General features: G+C 41.0%; 1 long non-coding RNA gene across 1 annotated transcript; it reads left to right on the top strand.

The window, feature by feature from the left end:
• The first annotated feature begins 247 nt into the window (after positions 1–247).
• LOC111483327 lies at positions 248–22288 on the top strand. The gene is made up of 3 exons (XR_002718337.1): positions 248–347; positions 20353–20360; positions 22277–22288. It is a non-coding gene; the product is annotated as an uncharacterized LOC111483327 (long non-coding RNA).
• The last annotated feature ends 455 nt before the right edge of the window (positions 22289–22743 follow it).

Here is a 22743-nt window from a genome sequence, read left to right as displayed (position 1 = left end):
TATATATCAAGAGGACTACGGGTGCTCCTCCTCCACTAAAAGCTTTTCAGCTCCTTCTTCTTTTGGTATTCTAAGTCAATCAGCTATACATCCTCGCATTTTTGTATGGTACAAATCGATTAAGAATGAGCGTAGCGCAGTAGCTATTGTTCTTATGGTCTGTATAGCAGCGTAAAGTAGTGATCTCTTCTCACAACCGTCTATCCATCTTCTTAGTTTAGTTTTCCTATTGTATGTCTAACTATCTGTCGCATTATCTTACTGTGTTCCGCGAGCCTCCTTGCTTCCTTAAGCCACCATTCAGGAGTCGAGGTTGAGTTGTCGGAGATCCGTTGAGGCGGAGACTAGTGCCTGAAGAGGGAAAAGAGAGTTCAGTGTTTGCAGCCTTAAAACCTTAAATCAGGGAAGGAAGGCTTTCTTCCCGAACGATCTTCATCCTTGGGCTAGACAAGAACTTCGTTAGCAAAATGTATCAAATTTGGCTGAAGCGATCATTGTTGCAGAAAGAATGGTAGATGACATGGAAAAACCTACTCATTCGCACAAACAAAGGGGAAACCTCTTCGAGGCAACAAGATGAGGGGAGTGGAGAGCAAAAGAAAGGGGAAGAGCATGCTACCAAAGAGCTGGGAACAAGCCTGGTAAACCTAACAAAGAAGAAGGGTTGCGGTTGTTTCATTTGTGGAGGACCTCAAAGAGCCCGCCCGTGACTGCCCAAATCAAGATAAATTGAGTGCATTGATCGCAGATGACAGGCAGGGGGAGAAGTTCCCTTCTGACCCCCCGCTTTACACATTCAGTCTTTCTTCTCCCTTACGTGATAGGGCTCTAAAGCCAAGTGCTTGCTTCAGTTACAACCCTCCATTGAATGGGGTGGGAAAGAAAGGTTCAGAAATCTAGTATTTTGCCCAAGTCTAGTGGCAATGAGGAAAGGAAGGACAGCTACGGAAGCAGGTCAGCCTAAGCTTAAAGTAAAGAAATGGCCCTGTTCCAGTATTGGAGGAAGCATGGCATAGAAAGCAGGGTATGTCATGGGTTGTAGGGAAGAGGTAAGACGTGTACATGAAAGCAAGCGAGAGCATAGCCTAGGGGTGTCCATGGATAAACCATTCCAAAGTGATAATGTCTCAACGAGGAGGCCATATGGAAACAAGCTGTTAAACTTCCATGAGAAAAAAGATTGACCCAATCAAAATGGCGATAAAATCTCTTGACTCTTGATCTTCTAAAAATTTCTCAGCTGAAGGAGCTCTCTTTGTCTAATTCGTAGTCTCTACCCAGTGATCTTTCCTATTTGTTACTCTATAATGCATTCTCCTGCTGTTTGACTCTTCCGGAGCCATTTCTTTTTCTTTTTCATCTTCAGTATTCCCACGCTTTGTACAGCTTTCTTGCCTGCAAAGAATGTCACCCTCTTTGGTGATGCTTACTTCAGAAAGAAAGCCATTAGTCTCACTCAATCAGTCCCTCTCTTCTTCTTCTTCCTCTGCTTCAGTTTTATGTCTACCCTATTCGGTTTCTTGATTCCGAGACGAACTCCACCGCATCTTTCTCATGTCGTTTCTCCTTCTCAAAACTATCTTCCCCACTGTGTCCTTCTGTAGATGGGATTGCCTTTTTTATCACCTCTAATGCGGATTCTTTCCTGGGTATATGGGTCTCTCAAAACTGTTCTTAGATGGGATGGGGAAGATTCATTCATCGCTGTGGAATTTGATACCAGTTTGACCCTTCGCTTGTTGACATCAATGGGAATCATCTAGGTATATAAGCAAGTATCTTTGGCTTCCGTTAATGTTGTTGAAAGGGGGATTGATTTGACTAGTGGTATACAGATAACGGTTTGGATTGAGTACAGAGATGTAATGAAAATGATCCGAGTGTGAATCGAGTACTCGTCGATTAGGCCTACAAGTCCTCTTCTTCCCCAATTTACCTCTCCAAGCAATTTAAAGATTGAATGCATGTTTGTTGGTTTCTCTGCCTCTAACGGACAGGGCTCAACAGTTCACATTGTTGATTGGTGGAAATTCAAGACCTTTGGGTTTCTTCTCTTGCTGATTCCTATGGATACCAAGAAGGGGACTCTTTTTTGTGCTATTATGAGGATGGATGAAAGCATCAAGGATTACCCCTTTCCCTTTGATCCTCATGAAAGAAGAAAAAAGGAGTAGAGATGGCTCTTGGATTGTGAGGTTTAGCTGCATTCTTCTTCTTCTTCAATTCTTGCTGCAATTTCTTCCTAATAAAGAAGAAAAGACTGATGACGGTTAGAAGAAAGAGAGAGAAGGCCTCACATGTAGAGTTCAAACGAGTAGAGTACCCTCATCTCACTTGCGGGGATAAGATTAGCCCTTTAACATGTTTACGAAGACCTCCGACTTATTAGAGAAAGGGGGTTCGATCGAAACAAAATTGTTGGTTTAGGGGAGGGTGAATGAGCTGATCTTTCTTTCATTTGAAGAGTCTTTCAAGCAGAATCAAATTCAATCAAAGAGCTACTCAATGAACCGAGTTTACAGTGAAAGAATAAATAGGTTCAGGATAATTAATTAATAAATAAGGAGTATTGATCTTTTTCTTTTACCGACTGTAACTGTAGAAGGGAGAGGAAAGAGACTTGACTACTGAACCAGAAGAAGAATCAGAGAATGAAAGAAAGATCAGCTACTGAACCAGAAGAAGAAGAATGAGACAGAACTACTGAACGAACCTCTATTCCCTCTCTCTATTATTCATTCAGAATCAGAGAATGAAAGATTAATGAGACTTTACAGTTCAGGGGGAATCAAATGAAAGATGAATTAGCTTACAGGAGAGTCCATTCATTCAATCCTTCAAGCAAGAGTAAAAGAAAGCAAGACAAAATGATCCTTCACAGTCAGTCAAGACTCAAGAAGAATGAGACTGAACAGTCAGTGATTGTTCATCTTTCACTCTTTGACTCTCCTGTAACCACTCCTTATTCATGAGACGGATTGAACTGTAAACTCATTCACCTTTGCCTATTTTCTTTCATTTCCCGAGCGAGGGTGGAACTATTCTCTCTTCTCCTTCACCTCTATTCCCGTCAGTGATTGTGAATAGTCAGTCAATCCTCAACTCTCGATTCATGAGACAGATTGAACAGTAAGTAAAGTAAGAAAAGAAGAAGGGCAAGCTCCTGAACTCCGGCTCCTGAACTCCTTTATCTTTTTGAATTGACTCTCTCTCTTGTAAACTCCTGAACCTTCACCCTCTTTCACTCTTTCACTATTTCTACACGAGGTAAACTTCCATTCCATTGCCATAACCTGATTGAACTCATTCACCTTTGACTCTATTCCATGACCTACACCTTTTCTTTCCTCTCGCTTCTTTCAGTCAAGAAGTAAAGCCACTAATTCATTTACTCGACTGAAGGGATGGAGGATGATTCTTTCTTTCACTCTTTTACTCGACTGTAAACAAATGAAAGGATGTCCGAGAAGAAGATTAATGAGATGGAACTCCCACCCACCTATTTATTCACTCGGTAAAGCAAGCACTAAGAAAAAGTCAAGAAAGAGAAGCTCAAGCTCATTCACCTATTCTTTATGGTCAAGTTGCTCCTCTCATTCACCTTCTTTTTTACGAGGAGGTAAATAGAATGAATAGAATAACTCTTTGATTGACCGAGGTAATGATGAAAGACTGAAGCAAGACTCAACATTAATGAGAGTGAATGAATGAATCAGAGAATGAAAGAAAGAGAGTTTACAGTGAGATAAAGAGAAGCTTTGAGAGTAACCAACCTTGCATTGGACTCTGATTGAACGAGGTAAACGGGAGGATGATTCTTGAACTTACTCGGAGGTCAAGCAGCTGAGGATTGAATTGACTCTCCCTGATTGAACAAGGTAATTCAGAAGTCAAGACGAAAGAAAGCAAGAGAAGATGAATGAGACATATTTCACTCTTTCACTAGGTAATTCAGAAGTCAAGACGAAAGAGAAAGATTAATGAGAGTTCTTGTTCCCTCGTTCACCTATTTATTCAAAGACTGGGGTGGAACTATCTCATTTATTTTTTAGGCTTTAGTCCGTTCTTTGTTGTTCTTCTTCTTCTTTTTCTGCTTGAAAGACGAAAGATTAATGATCCTGAACCAGTGGGTAAAGCTGCTTCCCTATACAAATGATCGTAACCCTTCAGCTGATTGAACTCGGTCTCGTGGCCTCGCCCCTTTTCCTATTGATTCTTTAACTCGCTTGAAAGATTCAACAAAGCCAAGTCAAGAAAGAGAAGCGCATTCTCCTGAACTACTTCCCCGATATGACCTTTAGTTCTTGTTCATTTACAGTCGGGGTAAAAGAGAAAGTCAAGAAAGAGAAGCGACTGAACCTGAACCGATATGACCTGACCTACACCTGCCCCTACACCTTCTTAAACTGCTTCACTCCTCCCTCTATTTATTTTTTCGGTTGAACCCATTCATTGCCTAAACTACTTCCTTCACCTCTTTCTCTGATTTTGATCCTTATTCAGAAAGTGAAGACTGAACTCAAGATGAATTAGCTGCTTTTCAGGAAGGAGAGTAAGTAAATGAATGAAGGAACTTGAACCGACCCTATACAGTCTTTGTTTGATTGAAGGGAGAGGAAAGACTACCGATTCCTTCTCCTCTTTGTTCCTATTCTTTAAAGTGGCTTAGCTCCTGAACCTGCCAGCTGCTTCGCTCCTTCCCCTTCCTTATCTTTCTTTGACTATTCCTTCCCTTCCGTTACTGTGAGTTATTCAAAGTAACCAAGGGAAAGCCTCAAGCAAGATTCATTCTCACTGTAAGTCAAGACTCAACATTCTTGATCCTTCACTCCTCTTCTCGTCCAGTTACTTTGCTAGTGCACCTATTTCTTCTTTCACTTGGTAAACTCAATAACTAAATAACCTCAGCTTGGCTCCCCTTCAGCTCTAACTCTATAAACTGCTTGCTTGGTTCTTTCCGATTCCTTCTTAAGGGCTCCTTCGCCTTTTCTTGACCCTATTATTCCCGTCAGTTCTTGTTAATTTATTCGACTGTAAAGACTAAAGGAAACCTGGAGGATCAGCTCCTTCACTACTGAATCCGATGTAACGAGGTAATTCAATTTAGAAGGAAAGACTCAAGAGAAACAAACCCCCTTCTTCCCCTGAACCCAACCACTTGTCCCTTCTTTTCACAAGGTAAATAGATAGTCAGTATTCTCCTGTCCCTTTATTTAATGAGACTTCGCCAGGAAGTCAAGACGAAACCGACACCCTTATGACTGATTTCACTCTTTGACTCGGAGGTCAAGCTGCTAATTAATTTACTCGCAGACTGAAGGGGTGAACTACTTCTTTCTCTTTCTCTGTTCTTTCCTTTGTTTGATATTCCGCTTGCTTTCAAGACTCAACTCTCCTTATTCGTTAGAGTGAACTGATCTTTCTCCTCTCACTACTTAACTTACTCATTCTGCTTTTCCAATCGATATTACATTACCTGTATGGTTCGTTATTAACTGTAAACAAAGACTGAAGATTCCTGAAGCTGATTGAAGGGGGGAAACAGGAGAGGAGGATGATTCTTTCATTCACTCTTTTACTCGACTGTAAACAAATGAAAGGATGGAAGAGAGTGTTCTTATCCTCTTTCTTCTTTGCACTCGGTAATAAATAGGTTAAAGCATCTTCTGTTACTTTACGGTCGAGAAGCTTGGCTCCTTTTTCTTTAGAAGAAAGATGAATCAGACAGATTGAACTCGGTAAACAGGACGATTCTCCTTTCTTTCACTGTCTGTAAACTAAGACTCAACCTTAACTAACCCTGAACCTGCCCCTCTATTATTCCCTCACCTTCTTTCTGGAGGTCAAGCTAGAAGAAGAACCTGAACCGGAACCTATATAGTTCTAGAAGGGATATTAAATAAATGAATTTGCAGTAGCAGCTTTGAAAGACTCAACCTGACTATCCGTATAGTCTTTGTTTGAAAGAAGGGAGAGGACAGACTAAAGATGAATGATAGTTGGTTACAGTCTTTGAATAAATAAAGGAGTTAGCAGCTTTAGCTTTGAAAGACTCAACGAAAGATTCTAGAGATGGAAGAGGAAAGAAAGAAGAAGAATCAGATATTCATTCCTTTACTGGGGAGGAAATTCATTCAATCCAAAACCTTATACTCTACTCTATTCCCGGATTGTCCAGTAAACACTCAACTCAAGATAGATTCTAGAGACGGAACTCAATCACTTGTCCCAGATTTCACTGTAAGAAAGGAAGCCTCAACACTCAGTCTTCTTCACTCCGCCGTAACCTATTGATTGATTTTTTATCCTGGCCCCTGAACGAACCAACCTATCCTTTATTTACGGTATCTTCTCTGTTCTTTCCCTTCTTGACCTGTAGTAGGGAATCTGAGGTCTGATCTTTCTCCTTAATTCTTCTTATTGTTAGTTACTTAGAAGGAAGTGATTGTGTTGAGTTATTCTTGAACAAGGTAAGGTAAAGCATATTCTTTCTCCGTAACCTGATTGACCTCTTTCACTCGTTCTCTTTTCTTTTCTTTCCGATTCCTATTGATTTTCTTCTTTCAGGGAGACTCCTTATTCATTCTCCTGAACCTCTACAACTCGGTAAACTCCTGACTGATTCACCAATTTATTATGTTCCTAGTAAACGAAGAAGAAATCAAACTCATGAACCTCTTCTATATATTAGAATTTGTTATTGTTAAGGTGAGTTATTCAAACACAGTAAGCAAGGGCCAAAAGAGAGTTGACGAATGGAACTTAATCAATTCTTGTCCCTATACCCTATTCCTATTTATTCCTTTAAACACAAGGTAAAGCATACATATTCAATTCATTTACTCGACTGGAAATAAGGTAAAGTCGAAAGTCCTTATTAGAGAGAATAGTACTATTACTGATTAACTTGATTTAACTCCTTAGAACTCCTTATACTCTATTCCCTGCCTGAGCTACTTCTGAACCTCAACCCTTTTCCTTCTTTCACTTCTCGTCTCGCTGCAGCTAATTCATTTCCTCGATTGTAAAGACTCTTCTTATGTATGAGAATAATGGAACTCCTTTTCCTCTATTGCTTGCCAGATTGAACAGTAAACTCGGACTTGTAAACTCTTTCACTCCTCTCCCTTCTGGAACTCTTTGACTATCCTGCCTGTAAGAAAAGAAGAAGGTCAAGCTCCTGAGCCTAGTGGTCTCATTGCTCTGCTCCTTCGCCTCTCCCTTCTTTAACTTACTCTCCTGCCTGTAAAGCCGAAAGCATTCTCCGATTCCTTCTTTCACAGTACGGTAAACTCAATCACTTGTCCCTGATTTCCCTGTAAGAAAGGAAGCCGCAACTGACACCCGACACCCTTTGACAGATGAAACAAGGGAAAGACTATTATTTCTCGGATCCTTCCCCTTAACCTATTTATTCACACTGTACCGTAAAAGATCAATACTCAATTCTCCTTAACTCCTTTTCCGGATGGAACTCTTTGTTTGACTTTCCCTCCCTGGACTGTAAACAAAACCGAAAGAAGAATGAGACTGAACTACTGAACCTGAACCTCGTAAACCATTAGCTTCTCTCCTTCAATCCTTCTTTCACTCCTCTCCCTATTGATTGATTCTTTCACTGTATGTAAACTAAGACTGAATTCAAGCAGAATTATCCTTAACTCCAGAACCTATTGATTGATTCACTGTAAACTCCTGTCCCTTCTTTCACTTCACTCCTTTTCCTATTTACGAATGAACACTGTAAAAGATCAATACTCAAGATTATCCCTCACCTCGCACGTAAACTATCTATCAGTCTGCTTCGCCGCTCATTAGCTAGCTTTCTTTGGTTTTTTATCCTGAACCTCGTAATAAACAAGTCAAGACTCACCAAGAATGAGAGTGAACTATTGAACCTAAACTCTTTGACTCTCCTGCCTGTAAGAAGGATGAATGATTCGGAACAGGAAGTCAAGCAAGACTCAACCCTTTCCCTTTGACTGATTGAACGAGGTAAACTGAATCACTACTGAACCTGAACCTATGGATTCTTTCACTACACTTTCTCCTCTCCCTATTTATTCTGTCATTTCACTCTTGAACCTGGAAGTCAAGACTCAACAAGAATGATCCTTCTGTCCTCTCCCTATTTATTCCTTCAAAGACAGTAAACTCAAGACGAAACTCAACAAGATATTCATTTTCCTGAACCTGATTGCTTGAACGGTAAACTACGACTCAACGAAAGCAAGACTCAAGATTCATTTTTTCTCTGATCCTTGATTGAACTATTCTTTCACTCACTCGGGGTAAAGCTAAATGAATGAACTCCTTCCCCTTCTGGCTCTTCTCTGGATCCTTATCTTGTGAATTATTCTTTCACAGTAAACAAAGCATATGAAATTCATTCGTTCTCTTCTCAAGTATGAAATCTGGAACTGTAAACAAAGACTCAACTCAAGATGCATTCTCCTTTACCTATTTATTCAAAGACTGTAACCTCGGTTCATGAAGTAGCTCTTTTATTGACCGAGGTAATTAGGAAGTCAATCCTCAACATTCATTATCACTCTGGACCCTATCCTAATAGCCTTTGTAGTGAAAGAATCAAGCCAGATGAATGAAACTGAACGAACTTCACTCCGGCTCCTTATTATTCAAAGACTCGGTAATTCGGAAGGAAAGACTCTCGATTCATTCTTGTTTACGAACTGAGCTACTGAACTTGTCCCTTCAAACATAAGGTAAATAGGCTTTGATTACCTTATTCCCTGATTAATGATCGATCCATTCTTGTTTACGAACTGAGCTACTGAACTTGTCCCTTCAAACATAAGGTAAATAGGCTTTGATTACCTTATTCCCTGATTAATGATTGATCCTTCCTCTCTCTCTCCTAAACCTATTTTATTTATTGGCCGATCTCTCATCTCTTTTTTCATTAAGGAAGTCAAGATTTGATCTGAGAATCTAATTATACGTCAAAGTGTGCAGTTATTGCATTAAGGAGAAATCAAACACAGTAACCAAGGGAAAGAAAGCCGCAAATGAATTTACTGTCCGTCCCTGATTTCACTCCTTCAAAGGTTGGTTACCTCTACCTCCTCTTTGTCTTAGCCTTGATTTCACTCTTTGACTCTCGCTGAACTGGAAAAGAAGAAGAAACCGACAAAGAGATACTTTTCCTATTCTGTATGGTCTCATTGTCCTCTCCCTTTTTCTTTGTAGCGATTGTTCACCTCTCCCTGATTTCACTCCTAAACTTGTCCCTTCTTTTACTGTAACATCATGAACGAACCTGATTGAACAAGGTAAAAGAAAGTGTTGAAAGTCAAGACTCAACTAGAATTATCCTTCACTCCTGAACTTGTCCCTGATAGAACTCTTTTACTGATTGAGCGAGGGAAAGACTATTCAAAGACTCGGTTTCTCTCCTTCACCTATTTATTCACGGATCTTTCCCCTCAGCCTACTTAACTTACTCATTCACCTTTGACAGAATGAACTAGGTAAATAGGTTACTTACTTCTGTCCTATCCAACTCGGTCTGTTCTCCTTCACCTTCTTTCACTCATTCTCCTTTTCAACCTATTTTATTTATTCTTTCACTGATCTTTTTTTTACACTCGCTCTGTCTGTGTGTTCCTTATTCTCTAAATTGAGTTTTTCTTCTTTCTTTCTCTTCTCCTTTCACTGTAAACTAAGAAAATGAAAGAGAAATCTCTTGTAAAGACTCTTGATTGATTCGAGTTCACTCCTTCACCAGATCTGTCAGAAAAGAAGAAACCTGAACCTCGGCTTGGCTCTTCTCCCTATCGGTCTCGTTGCTTCGCCCCTCTTTATTCATTCTTTCACTCGGTAAATAGAATGGGTGGTGTTTGGTTGGTTTTGATCCTTCACCTCTACTCTATTCCCTCCCCTTCTTTCACAGTAAATGAATGAAAAGAGAATGAAAGAAAGATCAGCAAGCGACTGAACCTCTATTCCCTGAACTACTTCCCCTGATGGAACTGGGTAAAGAAAGCATACATATTCTTTCTCCTGAGTAGGAACCTAACTGTAAACTGATTGTCCTCTCCCTAATTTTAGGGTCATTTCAGTCAAACACAAGGGAAGGAAATAGGTAAAGCTATTTGACGGTCTCATTGCTGCGCTCGCTCCTCTTTATTCTTTAACTATTCTTTCACTCGGTAAACTGTAGGATGATTCAAACACTCTTTTCCTCTATTCCCTGCCCTGAGGAGGTAAAGCTATTTGAAGAACCTTGGCAGGAGAGAAAATGAAAGAAACTTTTGAACTTATCTTGTCCCTTCTTTCACTCGGTAAATAGGTAAAGCTTACGTATGGTCTCGTTGCTGCGCTCCTCTCTGTCTTAGGCGAGCTAGCTTTCTTTTATCTGTCTTAGCCGAGCTAGCTTTCTTTTATATATTCCCTGATTGAACTAGGTAAAGTTGCTTCGCTCAATCACCTGTCCTTTACAGTTGAGTAAATTAATTCAGTCTTGAACCGGACCCTTCTTTCACTCCTCTCCCTATTTTTGAGGTCATTTATTGAGGTAAAGCAGCTAATCTAATTCATTTCCTCTCCCTTGTCAAAGACTCAACTCAAGATTAATGAGAAAGAACAGTCAGTCAGGACGAAAGAAAGAAGAATGATCCTTCTGTCCTCTCCCTAGTTTTTCGTTCATTTCACTAGGGTTTCCCTATTCTTGAACAAGGTAACATAGGTGTTTTATTCTTTCTCTTCTCTTTCTCCTCTCCCTACTTACTCATTCACCTCTCCAATCCCATTTCTTTTTTGATCGACAGCAAGTAGGGTTCATTTTAAGGTTCTTTATTTCGGTTGTAAAGCGGAAGAAGCCCTTCTCCCTGCCCCTGCCCTGTCCTATCTGAGAAAAGAGATCATCAAAGACGCACTCAAGACAGGAATTGAAAATGAAAGAAGAATTTGTGTTCCCGAGATATGGAGTGGAGTGACGATCCTGAATCTCCTCTTCCCCTCCCCCCTTTTTTTCTTTCTTGTCAAGAATCGATTTCCTTTTTTGTATTGTGTATTATGATTGATCTGTAGTTCAAGGGCACTCTTCCTAATCCGAGTTTGAGATGGAATAAGACCCAGTAGTAGAGTCCCGCCGGGAAGGTCTTTTTTCTATTGATTTTTTACTCCCTTCTGGCCTTGACTTTATATCAGGTGTTCTTCTCTTTCTCCACGAGGTAAAGCTCTTTCCAGATGGAGTAGTGCATCTTTGTCTTGAAAGCCCGCCCTACAGATAGGAGTTCCTATCTCGACTGCCTATCCAACCTTCTGACTCTTATTCGTGGGGAGTGCTTCAAGTAGGATGGATCCGATCCAATCCCAGCAGTCTCCTTCCTGACCCGGCTCACCTGCCTTTGAAGCTGGAATGCAATTCTCTAAATAGAATAGTCCCCCCGAGGAATCGACAGACAAGTTTGAAGTGGGATGTGGAATGTAATTGGTGCTGGATGGTGGTTATGAAATCTGTTATGCATCATCTGATGAGCCCATGCGACAACTTTCTCTTTGATTGTCGCCCAGTAGGCTATTAGATTGAGTCAAAAGCCTACCAACTCATAAAGGTTCCGATTCGAGCGAGAGCCCGGAGAGGCGAGAACATCTTGATCGAAAGCTCCCCCCTATCTCGAATATAATGAATAGTGAGAAAGACTTTTCCAAATTCTCTCAAATCGATCGAGAATCTCATCATCTGTTAGGTGGGACAATCGAGCGAGTTAGTTGGGCAGGGCGTCCATGTCACAGAACCTTTCTTCTAGCCAAGAATCCCATTATGGATCAAATCGGGGCAGATCCAATTCATTGGCAAATGAAAAATAGATCGTTTTAACCAGAAAAAACCCTAGAAAAGAGGAAGAAGAGTCACTAAGACAAGAGCTAGGTAAGCAAGCAAGAAGGAGAGAGAGGCTAGAAAAGGCGAGGCAAGGGGCTCTCTCTAGGAAGATTGTGTCCAGGATTTGGTAATCTAAGCCTTGCTTCTTCTGGTCTATTAGCCTGTGCTTTATTACAGGTAGTCATTCCCCCGTTCCTTTGGTCTTTTCAACGGTACTTGAATCTTCAATCACGGTCATGTCTCACCCCCCTAGTATAGTGACCGGTTCCATCTTTCCCCCGAATTTCATCAGTTCCAGGTTCAAGTGCTCATCCATCTTCATTGTAAAGACGAACATTTCCATTGAGTGACTTTCAATGCTATGGTTTACGGTAAATAGTTCTTAACCAACCCTTTATCTTAGTTAGAGCTTTCTAAAGCTTTAAGAGAGAATAGGGAGTAAAGGGGACCTTCGCTTCATTATCAATTTGCCCCGAACCTTCTTTCTTCTCCTACAGAGCCCAAGTCACCGGTGGCAGGTTAGTACAGTTCTCCTGCAGCTGATTTTGCCATGTGTTGATTCAGGAGCTTCTTCTTTTTTCTAGGAAATAATAAATAATAAGAAAAGAAAAAGAGTTGGGCGAGAACAAGAAAGCGAAGAACCGCTCGCTGCCTTTTCTTCCTGAGTCACATGTGCTGGTAGTCTAGGAGAAGAGAAGCAAGCTACCTTCGCCTACCCCCCATATCTATGGCAATGGTCAGAGCTGGTAAGCACAGTAACTGTATCTAAGGCCGGAGCCGGCGCTCCGCATTTGAGATAGGTTCCGCTCTGACGTACGCCCCACCTCACATAGAAGAAGGGGAACCCCTTCAATAGAATCGAAGAACCCGTGTGGGTGGGAGGGGATTGAATCATTCATTCATCGAATACGTCTTCTTCCATGATCCATTTCATGTAAACTCACATTAGTTAGAAATGGAAAAGGTCGACTTTACAAAGGGACATCGTTTCCCGCAACCATTTCTTTTTTTGATGTTTTTCTTTCTTCAGGGCTTACGGGTCATCATTACACCAAAGGCTTGAAGTGAACGAGAGAAGCTATCGAGAGAATACCAAATGCTGACGGTGACGAAGGTAACCTACTTTTGGTGGACTCGAAGCCAACGAGTTCAGTCGAACAGCGTAACGAGTCTAAGGTTATAGAAGCGTTCGCCAACTTTGATAGGTATAGCATTGTTGAAAGCAAATAGAATAGAGTAGAGCTTACCGTTTCTTTCTATTAGAGTCGCGAGCTTGTTGTAGTCGGTCCAACAAACAAGAGAGAATCTTGCTGCTTACTTGCTATATCCCCGCATTCTTGCACGGCTCTTCTCCCTTCGGTCTCGCCATGCTTCTCCCTTCCCCCTCTCCCATTCTACCGTCCAAAACCAGGCCGTATGGAGTATAGCCAAGTGGTAAGGCATCGGTTTTTGGTACCGGCATGCAAAGGTTCGAATCCTTTTACTCCAGATTATGAACACCCGATCGGATCTGTCAAGAACGAGCTGACGACTACAGGGGAAGCGGCTGACTGCAGTCCCTGAGCCTAGCTTGTAGCAAGCCAAAAGTGTGACTTGAACCTACTTTGCTAAGAGAAGATCTCGAAGGGAAAAACAGACGGTAGAAAGCAATCCCTTCCAACCAGCCAACCACCGGAGTTGAAGACAAGCCCTTTTTAGTCAAGCTTAGGCCGGGTTTTTCTATTAATCTCTTGCCCCTTGCTTCACTCCTGATTTTGTAAACCGGTCGCTGGTTGATCTGATCGAACCCAGGACACGCGAGAGCCCAGCCCAGGAGGACGGAAAAAAAGGACAGAGAGATAAAGCAATATAGCCTGTTCGGAAAGCGCATCTCGCATCGCATACAGGATATCTCATACCCACTTGAGAAAGAGTCTCTGATATCGCATATCAAATACACCTGCCCCTGACCTGTCCTATCTGAGAAAACGAGATCATAAAAAAAAGATGCACTCAAGGGATATGGGTTTTCTTACCGCTTGACTTGCTTCTAGGCTTAGGGAGAAAGGCGCATCCTGGTCTGGGTTAGGGGGTTACAAACCTTGCTTTTCTCTAGAATTTCCAATCTCTCCTCTGTCTTAACAAAGAAAGATTTTCCAATCCTATTAGGAATTGATCTAGACTAGCTGCCATACATAAAGAGCTCAAGAGACTGGGATTCGTTCAAACGCTCGGGACCAAGGGGCGTAGCTGCTATTTCACTGGGAGTGAATGAGGCTAGGGCTATTTGACACTAATCAGAATCTCCTGACCCCTATCTAGTCTAGTAAGGATCGGGGATTGTCTAAATAAATGGTAATACAGAAGTGGCAGCCGTCCTCTCATATAACAGATAAAGCTGTTTCGCTTGTTCTCTCTTTTCCCGAGGCAATTACATTCAAATCGTTATTTTCAATCAAGTTGGTCGTCGTCACACCACTCGCTGATGCGGATCTGGGAGGCTGGGTCGTCCCGCATTGAATACGACTAAGCTCTTCTTTCATTCCTCTTGTTCAATTTCCCTTTGCTTCGGTGCCAGCTAGGACTGGTAGCATGATCTTCTCTTAGGCTTTCTCTTGGTGTAAGAATGGGAGCTACACGTTAGCACTTGACTTTTTTTTCCGGCATTAGAGGTCTTGTCTCTTTACTGTTTTAGCCGAATAAGCAGTCTTGGTGCTTTAGGCGTGGCACTAGTCTGATTGTGCTTTCCTAGTTGGCTATTCTTGATCTGATCTTGTTGCCAGGAAGAAGGGCATTCGCCAGCCTACAGACAGAGTGATGGTGATGCTTCTGTCATATATGATGATAGTCTATTTTTTCATTTTTGAGGAATCCGTATGTATAAATAGACTGTTTAGCTTAGTCTTCGTATCAAACTCTAAAAAGAGGTTGTTTTCTTTCAATTGAATCAAAAGTAACTGTTCTTACCTCAAAGGGAATGCAGCCAGCCTATCCATCAATAATATAAGAAAGGAGAGGAAAGACTCAAGAGAAAACTTTCCCCTGAACCTGATTGAGAAAGAATCCGAAGAAGATATTCTATTCCTTTACAGTGATAGGGAGACGAAACATGAAGAAATGAAGAAGTTAGCAGTTAAAGAAGAAATGAAGGAGTTAGCTGACAGTGTTTGAAAGACTCAAGCAAGATAAGAGGTAAAGCTAACCTTTCTTTACAGTTAAAGAAGAAATTCAAGAGTTAGCTAACAGGAGAGGAACGAAGTGCTCGACTGGAAGGGAGAGGAAAGACGAAAGATGAATGAGAGTTTACAGTTCAAGAGGGGAGAGTCGGAAATGAATTAGCTGCTTTTCAAGACGAAAGATGAATGAGAGAGAGAGAGTTTACGGAACTGGCTGGCTTTCTTGCTTGCTTTCACTCCTGACCGACCCGCTATTGCCTTCATTCTTTCTCTTCTCCTTCCCTGATATTACCTTCAGTGATTGTTCCTTATTCTTTCTCTTTCACTCGGTAAACGAAATCACTACTTCACGAACCAGATTTCACTCCCTCACCTCTATTCCCTTCCCTTATTTCTGGAGGTAAACTGGAGAATGATTCTTATGAGCTATTCTTTCACAATAAACAAGGTAAAGCAGCTTCAATTCCATTGCCTTCACCTCTCCACCTCGGTCTCGTGGCTTCGCCCCTCTCCTCTCCTTTACAGTCGAGCCGCTTCACGCCTCTTCTCATGGAGCTTCTTCACCCCTGCCCCTGAACCTTGATTTATTAATTAACCTTCCCTGAACAACCTTCTTTCACTCTTTTCCTCTCCTGCCTGCCTGTAAATGAATGAATGAGACTTAACTCCTTGTTCACCTCTCCCTATTTTTTAGGCCATTTCCCTCAGGTTGAACTATTCTTGACCAAGGGAAAGCATATTCAATGAATGGGCTCTCCCTTCACTGTACTAATTCATTTACTCGACTGTAAACTCCTGAACTCAATCACCGGAACTGGCTGGCTTGCTTTCACTCTTGAACAAGGGCAAGACTCCAGCAGGCAAGATTCATTCTTTCTTGATCTTCTCCTTTCTTTCTTTCTTGCTGGGCTGGCTGGGTTGGAAGGAACTGGCAGGCTGGCTTGCTTGCTTTCACTCTTGAACAAGGGAAATAGAATGAGAATCAAGTAAAGCGACTGAACCTCTATCCCCATCAGTGATTGTGAGTTATTAGAAAGAAGTGATTGTGAAGAGGAAGTCAATCCAAAAGCAAGACAAGAAGAAATGAATTAGCTGCTTTGAAAGACTCAACTCAACAAGATTAATGATCCTTCACTTCGGAACCTATACAGTGTTTGAAGGGGGAATCCATTCATTAGCTGCTTTACAGGAGAGTAAAAGAATTCAATCCTTAGCTGCTTTTCAAGACTTAACCGAAAACCTTCACCTTCACCTCCTTTTCCTTTACAGGAGAGAAAAGAAGAAGAAGAAACCGAAACCAACCCTTTTCCTTACAGTTCTAAAATCAAAGGAAAGAAAGCTTAGAGTTAGAGTTTACCTTTCTCAAAGAAAAGAAGACGAAACAAGATTCATTCTCCTTTACAGTAAGAAAAGAAGAAGAAACCGAAAAAGAGCTACTTCCCCTTTACAGTCGGTAAAAGAAAAAGATCAATACTCTTCCTTATTAATTATCCTTCACCTTTAGAGTCGAGCTACTTACTCCTGTTCCTATTCTCTCATTCACCTGATTGAACTGAAAAAGAAGATTCTCGTAATCAAATCATCATTTGTCTCTCGTAACCTCAAAGGCATAAATTGTTCGCTTCCTTCTCCTTTACAGTCTTGCATCATATTCAATCAATCCTCTCCCTATCGGTTGGAAATGTGGAGATACCTTGACCGTCACCTGTTAGCTCTTGTCTTATTCTAAGCTGTTACATTTGTAATAGTAAGAAAAGAAGAATTTGTCGAGAGTAACCCAAAGGCATAAATTGTAAGCTTCCTTCTCGGGGAAGAGAGTCAAAGGTAAAGCAGCTAATTAATTTCCTCTTCTATAAACTCGGTCTCACATATTCACTCCTCTCCCTTCTTGAACTCGGTAAATAGGTTCTGAAGCAGTTTCTGACGATTAATCAACAATTCACATTTCTTGTGTATGATACATTTATATATAGATTATAGATGTAGGAGGATCTGTTTGGGAAGTAAGAAGACCCTTTGACATCTCTTCATCTTCAAAGAATTCTCGATGTGAAAACAAAGAAAGAGCCAGAGGGCTGATCTTTGAATAGGAAAAAGAGCAGATCTGCAGGGTCCAAAATGAATTGATTCGAAAAAAGCCTTGTTCTTTGGATTGGAAGATCTATCTCGTGTTTGGTACTGCATGGTTCCACTTTAGAAGAACTCCGAATTATTCTCTTGAATGAAGCTCATCCTCTGAATCATAAATGATCCACTTGCCCCGAACTGCCCTAATAGGGAAATCCCAATGAATTGGGCCTTTCCATTTGTATTTGATTGTATCGAAAGACGAAAGAAAGATGAAACGAAAGAAAGAGGAATGAGATATAAACCTATTGATGAATTAGACTGAACTACTTATGAGACTCAACTACCTCAGTCTGGCCCTTCATTCACTCATTCGACTTCCCTGAGCTACTGAACGTTCACCTATCCTTGAACTCTTGAACAGTAAACACGAAAGATGAATTAGACTCTGTAACTGTAAGACGAAATGAAAGAAGAATTAGACTTTACAGTGAAAGAAAGAGTATATGAATTAGGAATAGGAAGGAAAGGCGAAACAAGATTCATTCTCCTTTACAGTGAAAGAATGAATTGATTGAAGAACCTTTACTGTCGAGTAAATCAAAGAAAGAAGGAAGAAGACGACCTTGTTTACTCTTCGTGTTTGAATAGTGAAACCCGAGTTCAATGCCCTAAAAAATGGGGACAAGTGATTGAGTGAAGGAGAATTCATCTTGTTTGTTGAGTTGAGTCTTAGTTTGTTTACCGTGAAAGAATCCATAGGAAAAGGAGTGAAGGATAATTCTTGTTGGTTGTAAGTCGACTGTCAAGCAGCTATTTCTTCTTTCATTGTAAAGGTTCCGGTTCCGGTTTGTTTCAAAGCTGCTAATTCATGGATTCTTTCAAACACAGTAAAAGGATAGGTGTAGGATTGAATTCATTGACTCGACTAGAAAGGAATATCTTCTTCCATTCCCGTCAGGTTCTTCAACTTGACCTCGTGAAGGAAAAGGTTTGAGGTTCAATCTGATTTTCTTTACTCTCCTGTAAAGAGGTGATTGAGCTGATCGATCTTTCTTTCTCTTCGTTTACAGTTAATAGGTTCCGGAATAGAGTATAAGGAGATTGAGCTTATCTTTCATTTTCTTCGTTTACTGTGTTTGAAGGGAAAGTCAATGAATTAGCTACTTGACCTATTTACCTCGTTCAAGAGTGAAATCAGTCTAATTAATCTTTCGTCTTTCCTCTCCTTTCTTTCATGAATTTATTACTCTCCTGTAAAGTTCAGGTTCATAAGTGAAGTTCGGAAACAAACTCTAATTCATCGAGAGTTGAGTCTTGACTTGCTTGAAGGTGCAGGAGAATGATCGGTGAAAGAAGGAAAAGGCAATTCAATTGCCGAGTGGTTGAAGCTCGAGACAAAGAAATGATGACTGACTCCTCTCTTTGACAGTGAAAGAATAAATAGGAAAGAGACTAAATGAATTAGCGCCCTTACCTCCTTCAATCAGCGAGAGGAAAGAAAAGAGAACGAGTGAAAAAGAGAAAGATCAGATTCGAGACACACCTTGTTTACTGTTCTAGAATCAATAGGAAAAGGAGAAAGAGTTCCGGCCGGAGTTCACTCTCATTCATCTTTAGTTGAGTCTTGACTGACTGTTCAGTCTCATTAATCTTTTGTCTTTTCTTTCTTACAGGAGAGTACTAGAGTGAAAGCAAGAAAGGAGAAAGATCATTGTTTAAATAACTCACAATAACTGCACAAGGGAATAGAGGTTGTTTAGGAGCGACGAAGCCACTCGACTGATAGGGAGAGGAGTGAAATCAGGGAGAGAGTGTAAATTCATTCATTCATTAGCAGCTTTACCCTGTGAAATAAGGAATAAATAGGTCACAGAGTCAAAGGGGCAGGAGAATGAATAGGAGTAAGTAGGCAGAGAGAAGTTAAAGAATGAATCTTGCTTGAGTTTCGGCTTTCCTTCCTGCCGGCCAGATTCGTCTTTTCTTCTTCTTCATCAATAGTCTCCCTGATTTCATTCTCGTCAGGGTCCAGTTCAGGTTCAGGAGTGAAAGAAGGGACTGGAGAAAGACTATTACTTACTATCTATTTACCGAGTGAAAGAAAAGAGAGGTGAACAAGAACTTCCTTCGAATAATGAACACAGAACAAGGAGTTAAGTCGAATGAATGAATCTTGTTTTCGTTTCGTCTTTCTTTACAGGAAAAGAATGTTTGAAGGGTCAGGAAAAGGCTTAAGGTTGAGTAAGTAGGCAGCAGAGGAGTGAGGTCTCATTTATCTTGAGTTCAGTCTTTCCTCTTCTTTTCTTACAGTGAAATCCGGTTCAGTAGTTTAGTTCGTAAACTCTTTTTCATCTTGAGTGAAAGAATAGTGAATGGGCCCGACCGAGGTTCAGGCTGATTCTTCTTTTCCTCTAGTTTACCGAGTGAAAGAGTGAAAGAAGTCCAATGTAGGCAGGGGTACGAGAAGAGAGAGGGGAGGGAGTAAGTAGCCAGACGAGAAAGATCCGTTCAAGAATCCATAGGTGAAAGAAGGATGAAATATGCTCTCATTCATAAATAAGGAGTCTTTGTTTACTGTGAAAGAATAAGGAACAAGAATTAAGGATCAAGATCAGTCAAGGAATAAATAGGTATAGGAGCTTTACCTTCTTCCATCAGGCAGAGTCCATTCATTAGCGGCTTTCCCGAGTTCAATCTGGTTCATGAGTTCAGTTTGTAAACTCTTGAGTCTTAGTTTACAGTTAAAGAATCAATCAATAGGTTCCGGAGCAAATCTTTCTTGAATTTGAAGAGTCTTGAAAGCAGAGTCAAAGGAAAGAAAAGAGAAGAGACCGTCAAATAGTGAAACCCGAGTTTACAGAAGAGTAAATTCATAGGAAAAGGAGAATGAATAGGAAAGGTGCGAAGCAGTGAGACCAATAGAATAGATGAAGGAGTTAACTCGAATGAATCGAGAGTGTTTACAGTTACAGTTCGTATCGTGAAAGGGAGAGGTGAAGGAGCGAAGCAATGAGACCGATAGGTGAATGAGCTTGACCTGATTCTCATCCCGCCTATGTAATGTAATTACCTTCAAAATGGACCAAAAAATAGGGAGAGGAGTAAAACAGCTCGACCGATAGGGAGAGGAGTCAAGGAGAATGAATTGAATATGTTTTACCTTATTCAATCAGTTCAAGGAAAGAATAAAGAAGGAGGTAAGCGAAGCGCCGAGGGGCAGGAAATGGAATTAATTACTTTACCGAGTTGTAGAGGGGCAGGTAATGGAATTGTGAAACCGAGTTTACGAGGTGAAGGGTTGAGGTTGAGTCTGATTTTCTTACAGTTCCAGAAGGAGAGAGAAGAGAATGAATAAGGAAAGGAGTATTGATCTTTGACAGTGAAGAAGGGAGAGTCAAAGAGTGTTTGAAGGAGAAAGAACCAACCAAGCTGTGAGACCGACAGGTGAAGGAGAAAAGAGACCGAGTTCAATCAGTCCAGGAGAGAAGCTAAGCTGCTTTACTGAGCCTCGTTCAATTAGGAAAAGGTTTAAGGTTGAGGATCATTCATCTTTCTTACAGTCGAGTAAAAGAGTGAAATTAGGTTCCGGGGACAAGAGAGTCAATTCAATCCTTAGCAGCAGCTTTACCTAGTCTTTGAATAAATAGGTTCAGGGGAAGGTAAATGAGCTTCTCTTTCTTTCATTTGTTTCGTCCTGAAAGCAGAATCAAATTCAATCAAAGAGCTACTCAAAATGCTTTACCTCGTGAAAGAATAAAGAGGACCACGGGAGGAAAGATTTTGATGGAATGTCCTACTCCTACCCGAGCTTTCCGATCAACCAATCCCCTAATTTCAGGGGCATCTCTATCTTAGGTAGGGCCAGGGATCACTAATTAGTCGAATGAGTCTATCCCTCTCTCTAGCCTATCATTCATTGTTGGGTCGATCCGGCTGGCGGTTCCTGCATCTTCTGCGTCTCCATGGGGGCCCTTCATACAAGTTTGTTGCTAGGAGTCCCTGACGTAGAATCTCTCATCAATAGAAGTTTACTGACTGAACTGGCTCTTCAATCGACGATCTACTGCTCCCTCTTAGTTGCGGATGCTCATGCTTTGATTCTCAAGCCCTAGCCTGAATCCTCAGTAAGTAAGATCGGAGTATGGAATTCCTCCTCGCTTCAGTCCTGTTTGAACCCGTTCCAGCAACGAAAACCCTCCTACTGCAAGGCTCTACCCATCCTTCCCTTCTCTTAGAATCCACTCTGGGTCGGCGGAGCTGCTAGTCCAACTTCTTGAGCAGCCGAGATATTGAAGAATGCTTGATTGAGATTCAAATTACTCCACAAGCAAGATTGATCACATCGAGCTTGAATGATTCTACATGCAACCTAAACTACATAGAATTGCAAAGAAACTTAGTCATTGGCTAAAGAAGAGCACAAATGCTTCTTTTACTACATTTTCCAAGTCTACTTACAAATACAACATACATGGCTTTATATAGCCTAAAAAATGAAACTATTAAAGGCATTACAAGAGTGGTAACCTTCATACTTTATGCCCATAATTAGCCATTATGTAAATGTAACCTAAAGTAAATAAAATGTCTTAAAATATAATAACTCTAAATTACTCTAAATTATAACCCACCCAAAATTTATAACAATCAAACTTCTTTCTTCTTCAATGTGGCATGAATTGAACACCTTTGGATAATTTTGACAACCTTTTCTTCACATCTTCATTGAAGTATATTGTATGATTGATGCCTTTTGGTTCATATCAGTTCTTGTCTTGAGATATTTGATCAACAAGAATCATTCAAGCTAGACATGATCGATCTTGCTTGTGGAGTGATTCGAATCTCAAACAATATTCTTGTCTTGAGATATTCGATCAACAAGGTAATCTGAATCTTACTCCCCTTGTAGTGGTTCCTTATCTTATCAGACTCCCTCGCCTCCCAGCGGCGGTCTTTAAAGTTCAATCATTTCCTAAGCTAAGAAAGCTAAATCCTCTTATTCTACTGATACGATAATCCAACAGCTCCATGAGTCCGCTCGGAACCAGTCGATTCCTGAGCCATTCGTTCTCCCCTCTCGGTTGGCATTTGCCAGCCACTAGAGCAAGTAAGAGAACAATCAGTGAATAAACAAGAAGAACCCATTATTACCTATCGGATTATACACCTTTGTGTCTGGCTATTTATATAGATGTGCATAAAGAAGGGACGAGACATCTCTCTCCTTTTTTGAGGGGGTGAATCGAGAGGTAATAGGTAGGTAGGAAGCAGCGGCACCTCACGAACTTCTGACTGAGGCAGTACCATCCTGCAAGCATTTTCGAGTGGATGCATACACACACGTCTTTTCTTTTGTTCATATTCCTACGCAGTTAAGAGCCAAATTGTCCCCAAGGCCACCGCTTCTTTCTTTCTTGGATATGCTCAGTTCGGGTATAGATGCTATGACGTGAAATCCAAGAGATTCTGATTATCGTTTCATGTTCTCTTTAATGAGGTCGCCTCATATTTTCTTTAACCTAATTAATCAGCCCCGGGGGAGAATGGTGATGGAGATGTATTGCGGCCTTCTCCTGTTCATCAACTCTCACCTCATTCTTCTCCAGTTGATGTTACGGATCAGCCCCACTCTTTAGGCCAGTAGCTTTGCTCAGCATCTTCTGTCGATTG

This window comes from Cucurbita maxima, unplaced genomic scaffold (assembly GCF_002738345.1).
Source record: "Cucurbita maxima cultivar Rimu unplaced genomic scaffold, Cmax_1.0 Cma_Scf00008, whole genome shotgun sequence".
NCBI lineage: Eukaryota > Viridiplantae > Streptophyta > Magnoliopsida > Cucurbitales > Cucurbitaceae > Cucurbita > Cucurbita maxima.
The sequence above is the reverse complement of the archived record's forward strand: the minus strand, read 5'-3'. Positions and strand labels throughout refer to the sequence as shown.